Source organism: Chlorocebus sabaeus, chromosome 10 (assembly GCF_047675955.1).
Source record: "Chlorocebus sabaeus isolate Y175 chromosome 10, mChlSab1.0.hap1, whole genome shotgun sequence".
NCBI lineage: Eukaryota > Metazoa > Chordata > Mammalia > Primates > Cercopithecidae > Chlorocebus > Chlorocebus sabaeus.
Window position 1 is genome coordinate 3,681,285 of NC_132913.1, and position 17,582 is coordinate 3,698,866.

The following is a 17,582-nucleotide window of genomic DNA, read 5'->3' on the forward strand; positions in this document are numbered from 1 at the left end:
GGTTCAAGTGATCCTCCCACCTCAGCCTCCAGGGTAGCTGGGACTACAGGCGCATGCCACCATTATTTGTGAAGACGAGGTTTCCACAGGTGGCCCAGGTGGTCTCGAACTTCAGAGCTCAAGTGATCCGCCCACCTCAGCCTCCCAAAGTGCTAGGATTACAGGCATGAGCCACGGCACCAGGTCTACCAGTGCCCCTTTTCAAAACTGCTATCTAGTCATGTCCTCTTTACCTAATATTCTTCAGTGGCTCCTTATCTCCTACAGATTAAATTCGAATTCCCTGCCTGCCACCCAGCCTTCTAGGCCCTGCCTTAGGCCCCTGGGGCTCTCCCCGATGCTCTGTGGGGTCCCTCTGGACCTAGCAGTTTGGAGACTCCCTTCTTCTGTGGCTTCGCTGAGCCTGGGCGCTCTGCTGGGTGGACCCCTGTCTACTGCTCCTTCCTCTCCCTCTCCCAAGCATCCCCTTCCTCCAGGTCACTCCTCAGGGCCCACACAGCCCTGTCACTGACTGGTGACGTTGCCACTGCCTTGGGGAGTTTTGTTATCAAGCAAATGGGCTCACCGCTCGATGCACAGCGAAGCCAGTAACACTGGCAGCAGCTTTTGAGAAAAGAAAGGCTTTATTGCAAAACTGACCAGCAAGAAGGCAGGAGCGGGGCTCAAATCTGTCTCCCCAGTTTGAGGTCTGGGGCAAGCTTTAAGGGACCAGAGGACAAGAGAAATGATTTGGCAGTGTTGGCTTGGCAGGTTCTGATCGTGGGGCTTCACATTGAACCATTATGGAAAGGTTTGCCAAGGCAGATTGGAGCCCCAGTCTCCCGGGCCAATGGATCCCTGCTTCTGAAAGATGTCCATGTTCAGATTCCAGTCTTGTCCTGGTCTTCTTGGTTCTGAGGGGAAGAGTCATTGGTTCTGGGTATTGTTAGAGGTCAAAGCTTGTTCCACTGTGCATGCCTGGGCTCCATGCCTTGCAGTTTTGGCTCTGTTGTACCTACAAAGCAAGGCGACATTCTGTCATCATCAAAGTAGGGCCAGTATGGGCGGATCTCACAGTTATAGTTTCTTCTTTCATTTACTAATTTTTAAAAGAATACCTAACTCTCGCGTGGTGATGGTCTTCTCAAGTCTCATTTCTTTGTGTCCTGCTTCCCAGCCCCTGTCACTGTCTTCATTGCCTTGGCTTTTCCGGGTGAACTCGAGTTGGGTGGCTCAGGCTTTGTGGCAAGTATTGGCTCACCAGGCTGATTCATCTTGGCTCAGTCCCTGTCTGGGTTGGTCGCCTGGCCATGGTGATCTTCCTCAGGCACACTGCCAAAGCACTTGCCACAAAATGATGCCTCCCGCCCCGCCCCACTGGGGCAGCCAGAGCCTCTCCGTGACCACTGGCGCCTAGAGCTTCTGCACGGAGGGAGATGCTCCTGCCAAGGCGATGGTGACCAGCAGCCACATGTAGCGTCTGCACCTGCAGGGCAGCTGAGGAACTGAATTTTAAATTTGAATTAACTTTAGTTAATTCATTACTTATATTGAATTATATTGAAATCATCATAATATAACCACATTATTATACATAACATACATCATATAGTATTTGTATATATTTATCATAGCCACATGTGGCTGCTGTGTTCCCTCTGCCCCTCGGGAGCGCGTTGGAGACAGGGGGCGCAGTTGGCCTTGTCACCACGCTGCCGGCCCTGAGTGCTGGAGGGCGAGTCGGTGCCGCGGGAGCGCTGGCGGCGCGCGTGCGGCTGGGGATGGGCAGACTCCGAGAGGGGCGCGGACGAACGGTGGGGCTCCCGGGCACGGTGGGCAGCGGCGTGCCGGCCCTCTCGCGGTTGTCTCCTTACGCGTCCTAGGGAAACTGAGGACTCAGACGCCCTCCCACAGAAGCGTCTGAGCCAGGGCGCCTCCCAGGATGCCTCGCTGTCCCTCCGGCCTTTGCGTCGGCACCGCCCGTCCTGCCTCCGGGGGCCCTGGCACCTCGGCCCCGCGCGGGCCTGTCCCAGGACCCCACCGGCCGCGGGCCGCTTGCAGGCACTTTTGGCTGCAGCCCTCCCCGGCCATATTAGATTTAAAATCGCCAAAGGGGCCCTGTTCTGATAGCTTTAGAGATAAATAATCACCTTATATAAATGGAATGGTCCTGAATTTTTCAGAAGTTGGGGAAATGTAACTTCTAATACTGTTAATGGTCAAAAAGGAAAAGAAAATTATTTTCATAAAAGCTAACTCAGAAATGTTTTAAGAATTCAAAATCTTTTTATTTAGACAAATGTGACTGGGTTAATATTTGTGGTTTAATAAAAACAGCTGCGGGCCGGGCACAGTGACTCACGCCTGTCATCCCAGCACTTTGGGAGGCTGAAGCCAGCAGATCATGAGCCCAGGAGTTCGAGACCATCCTGGCCAACATGATGAAACCTGTCTCTACAAAAATACAAGAAATTAGGTGGGCACGGTGGCGCCAGCCTGTGGTCCCACCTTCCGCAGAGGCTGAGGCGGGAAGGTTTCTTGAGCTGGGGAGGTCAAGCCTGCAGTGAGCCTAGATCTTACCACTGCACTCCAGCCTGGGTGACAGTGAGACCCTAGCTTAAAAAAAAAAAAAAAAAAAAAAAAGGAAAGAAAAGAAAAGAAAACTCATTTAGGAAGGGCTAATTTCTTTACAATTATTTTCCTTCTCTGTTGAGTTTAAACAAACATTTAAATACTTTATTGTCATGGCCAGGTACAGTGGCTCACACCTGTAATCCCAGCACTTTGAGAGGCCGAGGCGGGCGGATAACAAGGTCAAGAGATCAAGACCATCCTGGCCAACATGGGGAAACCCTCTCTCTACCAAAAATACAAAAATTAGCTGGGTGTGGTGGTGCGCACCTGTAGTCCCAGCTACTCAGGAGGCTGAGGCAGGAGAATCCCTTGAACCAAAGAGATGGAGGTTGCAGTGAGCTGAGATCACGCCACTGCACTCCAGCTTGGCGACAGAGCAAGACTCGGTCTAAAAAAAAAAAAAAAAAGGTATTTTCAGTTTGAAATGAATAGCCAAATAGTTTCTCATGACTTGACTTCATTCTTAAGTGGTTAAATCTCTTGATAACTTTGCTTTCTCCCTTCCCAATATTGAGTCCTAATGTAAAATAAAATAAGATAAAATCCCCCAGGTTTTGCCTGGAATGTCATTTTTGAGAATGGCATTCATTTGGGATAGCTTTGACGTCTAAACTGTCTTTGAATTTCCCAGAGAGTCCTTGAAAGCACATGTTGTCTTGTCTACTCTTTGAAAATGAGGTTAATAAGGGCCGGGCGCAGTGACTCCCGCCTGTAATCCCAGCACTTTGGGAGGCCGAGGTGGGTGGATCACAAGGTCAGGAGTTTGAGACCATCCTGGCAAATATGGTGAAATCCTGTCTCTACTAAAAATACAAAAAAATTAGCTGGGTGCAGTGGCGCATGCCTGTAATCCCAGTTACTCGGGAGGCTGAGGCAGGAGAATTGTTTGAACCCAGGAGGCAGAGGTTGCAATGAGCTGAGATCACACCACTGCACTCCAGCCTGGGCAACAGAGCGAGAGTCTATCTCAAAAAAAAATAATAATAAAAAATAAAAATGGTGTTAATCATGTTTACAATTATTTTGTCAAAAATTTTTGACTTTATTATCTCATTTTGCAGGATGCAGAAACAACCATATTTCCTTGTCAGATGCACTATTGTTGTAAGGAACTGTCATCTAGTCTTTTGTATTTGAAAATTATCTGGCTAGATAAGGAATTCCCCCTTTCTATTTTTCTCATAAGTTATCTATAATTCATAACAATTTAGTCGAGTTTACTTTTGAAAACAGAAATGAACTGTTTGTAAAATGATTTCTTCCTGCCTGACCCCTCTAGAATTCAAAATGCTTACTGAGTATTCTTATTTTCACGGAAATGTGAGTTATTGTCATAAATGCAGTAAGAATATGTCCTTCTTGTTAATGGGAAACAGTTGGAAACGTTGGTGATACAACCAAGGCCTTGTCTGGAATATCATATTTGAGGATGACGCTCATTTAATCAGATATGACCAGACACTTCTAAGGAGCTAAGGTTGCCTTTATGGAGCCAACACGTACAAAGCCCTCTTGAAAAAAAACAGCCTGGTATCTGGCTTACAGTGTTTCCAGAATTATAAGTGAGGAAGGAAGGTTGACCTTCCTTACTTTCCTTTCCCGGCTGACCCAGGAAACTTAGGATATTTTGGGGACTTAGAGAAGAGAGGAATGTGCCCAAATCCGCAGGTACTGCCAGGGAGATCTGGTGGTGAGTTCTTAGGCTGGCTTCTTGGCCTCAGCGGTTTTAAAAGTTCACTCCTTATGCAAAATTCTGGTAAACCAAACTCAGAAGGCCTATGGTAAATGAGCATTCTTGCTGTACCTATAAAAATAACCAGGCCAAATCTAATCAGACCAACTTTGTCTGATGTGGTGTGTGTATGGTGGCAGGGGACCGGGGACGGGGGGTCGATAATAAGCTTTCTTTGAGGTTATTCTTATCAAAATGAGGGAGACTGAAGAAAAATACTTGTGTTTCAATGGAAAGCTATGCACACTTCATAGCACATTTTTCTAGGTTACAGGTTCTAGCCTTGTTCATAGTATTTAATCTACTTTACCTCTTTGTAAATCGCAAGTAACTGATGGATATGTAAATGCTTTCTTGCCTGGTAGAGATTCTTCCTCAATGTAGCAGAAGAGATTTTGACACCTAGCTGCTAATTGGACTGGATCCTGCTACTTTGCCCATACTGTCAATCATTACCAAATTTTAAATTCTTCCTGTTTCCATTAATATCTGGTTATGGCTGAGTGTGGTGGCTCATGCCTGTAATCCCAGCACTTCAGGAGGCAGAGGTGAGAGGATTGCTTGAGGCCTGTAGTTTGGGAACAGACTGGGAGACACAGTGAGACTTTGTCTTTACAAAAAAATAGAATTAGCCAGGTGTGGTGGTACACACCTGTAGCCCTAGCTACTTGGTAGGCTGAGGTGGAAGGATTGCTTGAGTCCAGGAATTCAAGACTTCAGTAAGCTATGATTGCACCACTGCACTCTAACCTGAGCAATAGAATGAAACCATGTCTCTTAAAAAACAAAACAAAAAACTAAATGAAGGTGAAATGACAATGTCTCATTGGAGAGTATCAATAAAGGAGTAGAAATTATAAAAATGAACCAAATAAAAAATTTTGGAGATGAAAAGTACAATAAACAAAATGAAAAGGCCAGAAGTGGTGGCTCACATCTGTAATCCTGGCATTCTGGGAGGCCAAGGCAGGAGGATTGCTTGAGCCCAGAAGTTTGAGATCAACCTGGGCAACACAGTGAGACCTCACCTCTAAAACAAAACAAAACAAAAACAGAATAAAAAATTCACTGGATAGGATAAACAGTCAATTTGAGTTGGCAGAAAAAAGAATCAGTGAACTTGAAGACACGTCGGTAGAAATAATGCAATCTGAAAAACAGAGAAAAATATAAAGAAAAATGAGCAGAGCATCAGAGCAATATGGGACACCACTAAGCGCACCAACATATTGATATGGTTTAGCTCTGTGTCCCCACCCAAATCTTATGTCAAATTGTAATCCACAATGTTGGAAGTGGGGCCTGGTGGGAAGTGATTGGATCATGGGGGTGGTTTCCAATGATTTAGCATCCCCCTTGGTTGCAATAGTGAGTGTGTTCTTGTGAGATCCAGTCATTTAAAAGTGTGTAGCACCTCCCCCCTCCCTCTTCCTTCCTCCTGCGCTGGCCATGTAAGACGTGCCTGTTCCCCCTTTGCCCTCTGCCATGATTGTAAGTTTTCTCAGGCTTCCCCAGAAGGTGAGCAGATGCTGCCATGCTTCCTGTACAGCCTGCAGGACCATGAGCCAATTAAACCTCTTTTCTTTATAAATTACCCAGTCTCTGGGATTTCTTTATAGCTGTGCAAGAATGGACTAATATAGAAAATTGGTACTGAGGAGTGGGACATTGCTGTAAAGATACCTGAAAATGTGGAAGCGACTTTGGAACTGGGTAATGAGCAGAGGTTGGAAGAGTTTGGAGGGCTCAGAAGAAGACAGGAAGATGAGGGGAAATTTGGAACTCCCTGGAGACTGGTTAAATGGTTGTGACCAAAATGCTGATAGTAATATGAATAGTGAAGGCCAGGGTGAGGAGGTCTCAGATGGAGATAAGGAACTTATTGGGAACTGGAGCAAAGATAACCTTTGTTATGTATTAGCAAAAGAACCTGGTGGTGGTGTGCCCTCGCCCTAGGGATCTGTGGAACTCTGAACTTGAGAGCGATGATTTAGGGTATCTGGCAGAAGAAATTTCTAAGCTGCAAAGTGTTTAAGGACTGGCCTGGTTGCTTCTGACAATCTATGCTCATATGTGTGAGCAAAGGAATGACCTGAACCTGGAACTTATATTTAAAAGGGAAGCAGAGTGTAAAAGTTTAGAAAATTTGTAGCCTGGCCATGTGATAGAAAAGAAAAGCTGATTTTTGGGGGAGGAATTCAAGCAGGCTGCAGAAATTTGCATAAGTAAAGAGGAGCCAAGTGCTAATAGCCAAGACAATGGGGAAAAGGTCTAGAAGGCATTTCAGAGACCTTCATGGCAGCCCCTCCCAGCACAGGCCTGGAGGCTTCAGAGGACTGAATGGTTTTCTAGGTCAGGCCCAGGGCCCTTCTGCCCTGCACAGCCTTGAGATTCTGCTCCCTGCATCCCAGCTGCTTCAGCTCCACCTGTGGCTGAAAGAGGCCCTGGCTGCTGTTTCAGAGGGTACAAGCCATTAAATTTGGTGGCTTTCCTGTGGTGTTAAGCCTGCACAGAATGCAAGAGTTTAGAATTGGGAGCCTCTGCCTAGATTTCAGCAGATGTATGGAAATTCCTGGATATCCAGGCAGAAACCTGCTGCAGTGGCAGAGCCCTCATACGGAACCTCTACTAGGGCAGTGTGGAAATGTGGGGTTGGAGCCCCCACACACAGTCCCCACTGGGACTACCTGTGAGATGAGGACTTCTGTCCTCCAGACGTCAGAATGGTAGATCCACTGGCTGCTTGCATCCTGCACCTGGAAAAACCACAGGCACTTAAGGCCATCCCTTGAGAGCAGCCATGGGAGCTGAACCTTGCAAAGTCACAGGGGGAGAGCTTCCTAAGGCCTTGGGAGCCAAGCTTTCATACCAGTGTCCCCTGGATGTGGGACATGGTGTCAAATGAGATTATTTTGGATCTTTAAGACTGAACAACTACCCTGCTGGGTTTTGAACTTGCATGGGGCCTGAAGCCCCTTTCTTTTGACTGATTCCTCCCTTTTGGAATGGGAGTATTTAACCAATGCCTGTACCCCCGTTGTATCTTGGAAGTAACTAACTTGTTTTTGATTTTACAGGTTCATAGGTGGAAGGAACTTGCCTTGTCTCAGATGAGACTTTTGACTTTTGAGTTAATGCTGGAATAAGTTAACACTTTGTGGGACTGCATGATTATATTTTGAAATATCAGAAGGACATGAGATTTGGGAGGGGCCAGGGGCAAAAATGATATGGTTTGTGTCCCCACCCAAATCTCATGTTAAATTATAATTCCCAGTGTTAGAGGTGGAGCCTGGTGAGAGGTGACTGGATCATGGGGGCAGTTTCTCGTGGTTTAGCACCATCCTCCTTAGTCATAATAGTGATTTCTCATAAAATCTGGTTATTTACAAGTCTGGGCTGGGTGCAGTGGCTCACGCCTGTAATCCCAGCACTTTGGGAGGCCAAGGGGGGCAGATCACCTGAGGTCAGGAGTTCAAGACCAACCTGGCCAACATGGTGAAACCCCGTCTCTACTAAAAACACAAAAATTAGTTGAGTGTGGTGGTGGGTGCCTGTAATCCCAACTACTCAGAAGGCTGAGGCAGGAGAATCACTTGAACCTGGGAGGCAGAGGTTGCAGTGAGCAGAGATTGCACTACTGCATTCCAGCCTGGGCCACAGTGAGACTCCAGCTCCAAAAACAAACAAACAAACAAACAAAAAGTCTGTAGCAGCTCCCTGCTCCCTCTCTTTTCCTTCTGCTCTGGCCGTGTAAGGTGTGCCTGTTTCTCCTTCACCTTCTGCCATGAGTATAAGTTTCCTAAGGCCTCCCCAGAAGCCAAGTAGATGCTGCCATGCTTCCTGTACAGCCTGCAGAACTGTGAGCCAATTAAATCTCTTTTCTTTATAAATTACCCAGTCTCAGGTATTTCTTTATAGCAATGCAAAAACGGAATAATACACATAAGAATAATAGAGAGAAGTGAGAGAAAGGGACATAAAAATTATTAGAAGACACAATGGTTGAAAATTTCCCCAAATTTATTTGCTTATTTATTTAAAATTTATTAATATTATTATTTTTATAGAGAGAGTCTTGCTTTGTCACCCAGCCTGAAAGGCAGTGGCACAAGCACAGCTTACTGTAACTTTGACTCCCTGGGCTCAAGCATTCTTCCTGCCTCAACCTCCCAAGTAGGTAGGACTACAGGCATGTACCCCAATGGTCAGTAAATTTTCAAGTTTTTTACAAAGACAGGGTCTTGCTGTATTTCCTAGGCTGTATTCTGTATTTCCTTGAACTCCTAGCCTCAAATCATCATCCCACCTCAGCCTCTAAGTGCTGAGCTTACAGGCAAGAGCCACTGTGTCTGACCAATTTCCCCAACTTCGATGAAAAACATTCTAAACATCTGAGAAACAATGAATTTCAAGTAGGATAAACACAAAGACATTCACACTCAGACATATTATAGTCAAATTTTGAAAGCCAAAGATAAAGATAAAATCTTAAATGCAGCAAAGGGAATACAATTCATTGTGTACCAGGGAAGTACAATAAGATTGACAGATGATGTCTTATCCAAAGCAGTGGGGGCTAGAAAGCAGTGGTATGACATATTCAAAGTGCTTAACAGTAAAAACAGAACAACAAACCTGTTAACCAATAATTTTATACCCAACGAAACTATCTTTCAACAATAATGGCCAAATAAAAAGCACTCCAAAATAAATAAAATCTGACTGAACTTATTGCCACCAGGCCTGAGTAACAAGAAATATTTAAGGTTTTTCAGACAGAAACCAAGTGACACCAGATACTAATTTGAATCCACATGAAAAACAAGTGTTGGTAAAAGTAGATAATTACAAAAGAAAGTATAATTGCATATTTCTTCTCCTTTCTTCTCTTAACTGATCTAAAAAGTAATTGCATAAGAAAATATGCATGTAATTTGTTATGGGCTATGCACATATAGGAATGTAATATGTGTCAACATTTTGTCAAAATGTTGTTGAACAGTAAGAGCACGAAGGAGATGGATGAAAAATTACAGCCAACATCTCTTATGAATATACACAAAAATCCTCAACTAATTACTAGCAACTAAATCCAGCAACATATACAAAGGATTATATACCACATCTAAGTGGGATTTATCCCAGGAATGCAAGGTGGGTATAACATATTAACATCAATCACTGTAATACACTACATTAATACACTGAAGGACAAAACTCATATGAACATTTCAATAGACATAGAAAAGGCATTTGACAAAATCCATCATCTTTTTTTTTTTTTTTTTTTTTTTTTTTTTTGAGGTGGAGTCTCACTCTGTAACCCAGGCTGGAGTGTAATGGCATGATCTTGGCTCACTGTAATCTCTGCCTCCCAGGTTCAAGCAATCCTCTTGCCTCAGCCTACCGAGTAGCTGGGACTACAAGCATGCACCACCATGCCCAGCTAATTTTTGTATTTTTAGTAGAATTGGGGTTTCTCCATGTTGGCCAGGCTGGTCTCAAACTCTTGACCTTGTAATCTGCCTGCCTTGGCCTCCCAAAGTGCTGGGATTACAGGCGTGAGCCACCATGCCCACCCCATTACTCTTTCATGATAAAACAAACAAATGAACACAAGAACAGAAGAGGACTCCTACCAACAATAGAAGAACGCTTCCTCCTCAACACAGTAAAGGGGTTTATGAAAAACCCACAGAAAAATGTTATATATATAAAATCATATATATAATCATATATATATAAAATCATATATATATATTTTTTAGATAAAGTCTCACTCTGTAGCCCAGGCTTGGAGTGCAGTGTTGCTATCCTGGCTCACTGCAGCCTTGACTTCCTGGCCCAAGTGATCCTCCCACCTCAGCCTCCGAAGTAGTGGGGACTAGAGGCGCATGCCACCATGATTTGCTGAATTTTTTTTTTTTTTTAATTTTTGTAGAGACAGGATCTCCTTATGTTGCCTACACTGGTCTTGAACTCCTGGGCTCAAGTAATCCTTCTGCCTCAGCTTCCAAAAGTGCTGAGATTATAGGTGTGAGTCACCATGTGCCTCCTAAAATCATGTTTAATGGTGAAAGACTGTAGGCTTTCAGCCTATGATCAGGAACATGACAAGGATGTCTGCTCTTTCCACTTCTATTCAACAGTTTCTAGCCAGGGACAATAGGCAAGAAAAAGAAAAGTCATCAAGATTGGAAGAAATGAAGTAACACTAACCTCTATTTGCAGATGACATAGTCTTGTGTATAGAATAGCCTAAGGAATTTCCAAGAAAGCACTGGAATTAACAAGTACAGCAGGATTTTAGGATACAAGATTAATATGCAAAATTATTTGTGTTTCTATATGCCAGCAGTCATAATCTGAAAAGGAAATTAAGAGAACAATTGCATTTGCAATCATATCAAAAAGAGTAAAATACTTAGGAATAATTTATCTAAAGGAGTACAAGACTTACACACACTGAAAACCACAAAACGTTGTTCAGTGGAATTAAGGAAAATCTAAATAAATGGAAAGACATCCTATGTTAATGGATAAAAACACTCCTTTATAGTCACACTCACTCCTGTACTGCAACCATTCCCAGTCTCTGGCAACCACTCATCTATTTGTCATCTCTATAATTTTGTCATTTGAAGGCTACTATCTGAGTAGACTCATACAGTATGTGATCTTTGCAGGTTGCCTTTTTTCACTCAGCATAATGCCCTTGAGATATATCTGAAGTCATTGTGTGTATCTTACCCTGCCTTGTTACGTAAACCTTGGACATTTTTTAGAATCCCATTTTTACTTATCTATACTGCTTTGGGGGTATATCTCTTTGAACAGATTTTTTTGTGGTTGTTCTAAAAAGCCATACATACGTAACTTATGCACAGCCTACTGGTGGCAACACTTTACCAGTTCAAATAAAATGTAAAAAACTTACCTCCTGTTAATTCCCTGTATTAGTCAGGAGTCTCCAGAGAAATGGAACCAATAAGATATGCGTATATGCAAACATAAAAGGAGATTTATCATGAGGAATTGGCTTGTACGACTATGGAGGCCAAGATGTCCCATGATCCGCCACCTGCAAGGGGAAAATTCAAGAAAGATGGTATAATTCAGGCTGAGTCAACAGGGCTGAGAACCATGGGAGCTGATGGCATAAACCCCAACGCAAGGGCAGGAAAAGATGAGATGAGACATCCCAGCTCGAGCAGGCAAGAAGGAAAAAGGGTGAATTCCTTCTCCTCTGCCTTTTGCTCTGTACAAGTCCTCAGTGGATTGGATGGTGCCCACCCACGCCGGGGAGGGCAGTGCGCTTTGCGGAGTGAGTCCACAGAGTCACATGCTGACCTCACCCGGAAACACAGCCGCAGACACAGCAGAAACAATGTTTAATCTGGGCAGACCATGGCCTGTCAAGTTGACACATAAAATTAGCCAGCACAGTTAATCCGTTTCCCTCCCCCATGTATAATCCTCTGAAATATTTCTTTCCTGGCCCATCATAGTTTCATCACATACATGTGCTTATCAGCATTCAATGGAATACCTGGGGGAACGCTCGAGATCTGTGTCCGCTCTCTGTGCAGCCTCCTCCGGTCTGGTGTCCAGTCCTGTGGTGTCTGGCTGCCCTGGTCTCCCTGTACTCTCAGCTCCACAACTCAAGCAGTCTTCTCAGCCCCACCTGGCTTTCCCCTCCCTGGGCGAGGTCTTGGAAGTACTCGCACAGCAGAGCGCTGGGGCAATCACGGCTTTCTGTTTCCCATCTCTTATAGATCACTGTCCCTTGCTGCCTGATGTTCAGTATCTTGGAAACAATTGTTTCATGCATTTTGTCTGGCTCCTGCTACTCCATCTTGGCTGGGTACCGAAGTCTTAGTAATTATTTCTTGTTTTAGAAAATATAGTTAGTTTTTTTAATAAAGATACGTCATTGTATTCATATTGCATGCATACGTAATAGTTTTCTTATTGATTTGTAAACTAATAATGAGATATTCTTGACTGGGCACGGTGGCTCACGTCTGCTATCCCAGCACTTTGGGAGGCCGAGGCGGGCGGATCACGTGAGGTCAGGAGTTCGAGACCAGCCTGGCCAATATGGTAAAACCCTGTCTTTACTAAAAATACAAAAATTAGCTGGGTGTGGTGGTGCATGCCTGTAATCCCAGCTACTCAGGAGGCTGAGGCAGGAGAATTGCTTGAACCCAGGAGGCCGAAGTTGCAGTGAGCTGAGGCTGCCATTGCACTCCAGCCTGGGCGACAAGAGTGAAACTCTGCCTCAAAAGAAAAAAAAAAAGAAATATTTTATTTTATTTTATTTATTGTTTTTGAGACACAGAGTCTCTCTCTGTTGTCCAAGCTGGAGTGCAGGGGCACCATCTTGGCTTACCGCAACCTCCACTTCCAGGGTTCAAAAAGTTCTCCTGCCTCAGCCTCCTGAGTAGCTGGGACTACAGGTGTCCACCACCATGCCCGACTAATTTTTGTATTTTTAGTAAAGATGGAGTTTTGCCATATAGGCCAGGTTGGTCTTGAACTCCTGACCTTAGATGATCCACCTACCTCGGCCTCCCAAAGTGCTGGGATTACAGACATTAGCCACCGTGCCCAGCCATAAATTAATAATGAAATATTCTTTTTTTTTTTGAGACAGAGTCTCATTCTATTGTCCAGGCTGGAGTGCAGTGGTGCGATCTCGGCTCACTGCAAGCTCCACCTCCCGGGTTCCCGCCATTCTCCTGCTTCAACCTCCCGAGTAGCTGGGACTACAGGCGCCCGCCACCATGCCCGGCTAATTTTTTGTATTTTTAGTAGAGACAGGGTTTCACCGTGTTAGCCAGGATGGTCTTGATCTCCTGACCTTGTGATCTGCCCTCCTCGGCCTCCCAAAGTGTTGGGATTACAGGCGTGAGCCACCGTGCCCGGCCATGAAATATTCTTAAAATGTATCATTTAAATTTTTATTATGGTAAATATTGATAGATATAGCCCACGTAAATAAATAGTCTTTGATATACTCAACACTCCTTAAGAGTATAAGACAGGGGTCTTGAGACCAAAAAGTTTTGAGAACCTCTTTCACATTTGAGTTTTCTTACCCCTTACAACATTCTTGTGAGGAAGGTACTGTTGTTATCAACCTTATTTTACAGATGAGGAGCCTGAAGCCGAGAGAAGTGAAGGACTTATCCAAGATCATATAGTGAGTGTGAGACAGAATCTGAACCCAAGTAGCCCGGCTCTGTAGTCTACGTTCCGGGACCCACCGTGCCACACGGCCTCCATTAGCATGTGTTTTCAGACTGTTACCACACTTTTAAGCTTCACAGAGTAAACATCAGATGCAGGCCAGGCCTGTTCTTCCCCAGCACCTGTACCCACTTCTTGTCCAGCAGGGGCCGTGTCTGCATTGCCCACATCTGGCAGCAGACGTGCGGTTGATCTCCCTCCCTCTTGGACCTCACACCAATGGGCTGGATCTGCATGGACAGAAGTGCAGTGGGGCTGCCACCTCTCTCAGGGGTACTCGGCAGAGGCGGTGGGCCTGCCCGTAGCTGGTCAGCCCCGTGCACATGCATATTCGGCAGAACGACGTTAGTGCCGGGCCAACTTACTGCCCTGTGGGCTTCTCAGGCTGCCTCTCCTGGGGCAGATCTCAGGCTAGTGTGCAGCCATAACATCTGGAATATGAAAAATGGGTTTGAGAGTGAACTGGTTTACAGAGTCTACTATTATTTTTCTTTCTTTTTAAAACAATAAAAATGAGAGACAGGGTGTCGCTCCGTCACTCAGGCTGGAGTGCAGTGATGCAATCACAGCTCGCTGCAGCCTAAATCTCCTGGGCTCAGGCGATCCTTCTCTGCCTCGGCCTGCCAAGTAGTTAGCGCTACAGGTCCTGGTCAAACGGTTTTTTATTTATACAAATCCCGTTCAGGAATAGATATGTTGAGTAAAGTGATCTTTGAGATTCTTTGAGCGAAACAGGATGATACACACTGTACATTTAGGCAGCTCCTCACACGAGTGTAAAACTTACCAAGAATGTTTATAACAACATGCCGTAAATATTTACTGAGCAGTTTACACTCTGGTGTATAGCACATTTATAACATGCAGCTAGGTTATTTTTTAAAATGTAACAGTACGTGGGGCTGGGCATTGTGGCTCACGCCTGTGGTCCCAACTACCCAGGAAGCTGAGGCAGGAGGATTGCTTGAGCCCAGGCTTGTTTGAGGCTGCAGTGAGCTATAATCACACCAGTTTACTCCAGCATGGGAAACAGAGTGAGACCCTGTCTCTAAAAAAAACAAAGTGGGTATAAAATAATACCTCACTGGTTTCAACACATCTTTAAGTGCTGCTTTATCTCTAGCTGGCTCTCCGTTGGGCTCCGTGTTGTGTAAAAGCAAACAGTCCCACCTTGGAGGGGTGTAAAATTTGACTGAAAATGCAAACCAGTTGTGCTCATAAAAGTTGGACACAGAAATCATGTACACAGTGTCCATAAATCCCAGCACTCCTTCTTCCAAATAGCACAAGACCAGGGAGATCCTGGGGCGCAGCACATTGTGAGGTGCCTCTCAGCTACAAGACCCAGGGCAGCCCTGATGCGTACTGAGACGGTGCAGAGGCAGACAGCTGCCATTTATTTATGAAGAAATTGATACGAAATTGCAAACAAAAACACAGGGCAGGTGCTGCCCAGTGGCTCTCACCCATCACCCCAGCACTTTGGGAAGCCAAGGCGGGAAGATGGCTTGAGCCTAGGAAGTTAAGGCTGCAGTGAGCTGTGATCCTGCCACTGCATTCCAGCCTGGGTGACAAGAGTAAGAGTCTGTCTCAAAAAAAAAAAAAAAAGAAAGGGAGAGGGAGGGGGAGGGGGAGGGGGAAGGGGAGGGGGAGGGGGAGAGGGAGAGGGAGAGGGAGAAAGAAAGAAAAGAAAGAAAGAAAGAAAAGAAAAGAAAGAAAAAAGGAAAAGGAAAAAGAAAGATTGCAAACCATAAAATGATCACAATCAGGCAAAAAATAAATGTACATGGTTAAAAGTGAACAAAGTGTGGCAGTACCTGCCTTTGGAGGTGATTTTTCTTTTTTCTACTTTGGGGTATTTCTAATACAATGAAAGTTTTATTGCAGAAAATTATAAAACAATTCATTTATGTTATTTGAATATAAATAATCCTGAGATGTTCCTCTTTTCAGGGAAAACAGTACTTGGCCAGACAGCATCCTAGAAGCTGTTCTTGGGTTACTCCCGTAGTTAGTTGCCGGGATTCTTTTCACCGTGGGGCTTCTTTTGCCGTCTGTCTGTCGGTGGATGATGTGAACAGCTACTGCCTGGCGGGGCTCCTGCGCTCAGGGCTTCGGAAAGTGCTCATTTGGGGGCTGCCCCTCTGCCGGCCTCTCTGGATTCAGAGGGCAGCCGCTGCTCCTTTTGTTCTGTGGGCCTGGCTCTGGGCCCTGAGCACTTCCCCGGGGAGGCCGCCTTTCCTTCCGTGGCTTCTTCCGTCCCCTCCTGACCCCAAGGTGCCTCCGGCCTCTGCCTCCAGCTAAGAACCTCTGGCCAAGCCTCCTGCCCAGGGAGAGGTGAAGCTGGAGTGCCTGGGTGCCCCGTGGTGGCCGGACACTCCTGGCAGCTGCCCAGTCTTGCACGTGGCTGTGCCAGGCGGGCCAGGCAGCTGCTATTTCCCTCAGAGAAGTTGCTGGCAGCACTCAGGGAAGGAAGCACCGAGGAGGCGGAGCAGCGTCTCAGTCACGGAGGTAGAGACCCTGTGATGGGCACGGGGCCCCGGGAAGGCCTTTCCACCTGCCAATCGCTGAGCTGCCCCTGCAATTCCCTGTACCTCTGAGTGGTTGTGCTAATGTTGCTAATTTGGGGTCAAGGAACAGCCCTGGAGCAGCTGCCCTCAGTCAGGCGGCATGGGGACCGTGAAGGTTCAGCCCACCGTGGCCACACACCGGGCCTTCTGCGGGCGAGGCCATGTCTGGACAGGCTGGGCTTGGGATGAGCAGCTGCTCTTTCCCCTGGACAGAGTGGGACAAGCTCCAGTGGGAAGGTCACAATGGGAAAAAAGAAGCAAAGGGACCCTCAGTATGTGGGAGAGATACTCTTAGAGGCAGGTGCCCCGCAGGTGAGGAGCTCTGTGCCCAGGAGGTTTCTTGCTGGATACTCCAGGGTGTGATGTGTTGAGGCGTAACAATGTGGCGTTCCTGGATATGTGGTGGGGGCTGCCCTCCGGTAGCCAAACCCGTGAGTTGAATGGAGTCTGTCCCAGAGCAAAGGCGAGAGAGAGATGGCCTTTTCCTCCCAAACTCCAAGGCCAGGTCATCTTTGGAAAATTGTGAAGCTCGATGGTCCACCTCCGCTCCTGAGCAAATCAGACTTTCAAGAAGGGCACTGGGTTCCCCTCAGACTGAAAAGAATCCCTGGGTCTCTTATGTGTTCTGCAAATGTTGAGAGAATAGTGGATCAACATTCTGCCAGATTCGCTCACTGAGCTGCCGCGTGGCGCAGGGAGAAGGAAGGCCATTTCGTGCTGGTCAGAGGGTGTGTCTAACGACAGTTCTGAGGGCAGGCTCATATTTGTATTTTTATTTATCATGATTATTTCTAGAGACAGGAGATTGCTCTGCTGCCCAGGCTAGAGTGCAGAGACACAGTCATAGCTCACTGTAACCTCGAAATCCCGGGCTTAAGTGATCCTCCCACCTCAGCCTCATGAAGAGGTAGGCCCACAGGCACGCACCATCGTGCCCAGCTAGTTTTATGCTCATATTTTTAAAAAGAGACATTTACTTTTCAATGTGTTGTGAAGTCTGTGGGTGCCGGGGCCATGTGCTGCTCACTATTCTTCCTTTGGCCCAGGAGCCACCATGCAGGTGCTTCCCCGCTTCCCCCCCGGGGGGTCTCACAGCCACTTCCTGAGTTAACTCTGGTCTCGCAGGAGGTGGCTGACGGCTTTGAGCTTTGTGGTGATATTCGGCAGGCCTCTGTGTTTTGCCAGTTCCTGGTGCCCTGAAAGGGACAGGCCTTAACCAGATTTGGGGCAGAGGCCTTGTGGAGTGGCCGTCTGGGCGGCCTGCATCGCACGGGGCCACCCGGAAACAGGCAGATTCACAGCCCACCCGCTGGGAAGGCATGCTGGCTCCTGCCCCCGGACCTGGGCTGTGGCAGGAGACCTCAGGCCTCTTGAGAGCTGCAAGGCCTTCTCCATTCCCTGCCGTCACATGG

At 46.3% G+C, this 17,582-nt stretch overlaps 1 long non-coding RNA gene across 2 annotated transcripts; it reads right to left on the bottom strand.

Moving 5' to 3' along the window:
- Positions 1–507: 507 nt before the first annotated feature.
- Positions 508–12,385, bottom strand: LOC140712552 (uncharacterized). 2 transcript variants are annotated; one of them, XR_012094157.1, is made up of 7 exons: positions 11,898–12,385; positions 11,286–11,429; positions 10,809–10,854; positions 10,568–10,713; positions 2,881–3,001; positions 1,098–1,484; positions 508–994 (listed from the first exon to the last, which is right to left on the bottom strand). It is a non-coding gene; the product is annotated as an uncharacterized lncRNA (long non-coding RNA). The 2 variants fall into 2 exon arrangements; XR_012094158.1 differs by lacking the exon at positions 10,809–10,854.
- Positions 12,386–17,582: the final 5,197 nt, after the last annotated feature.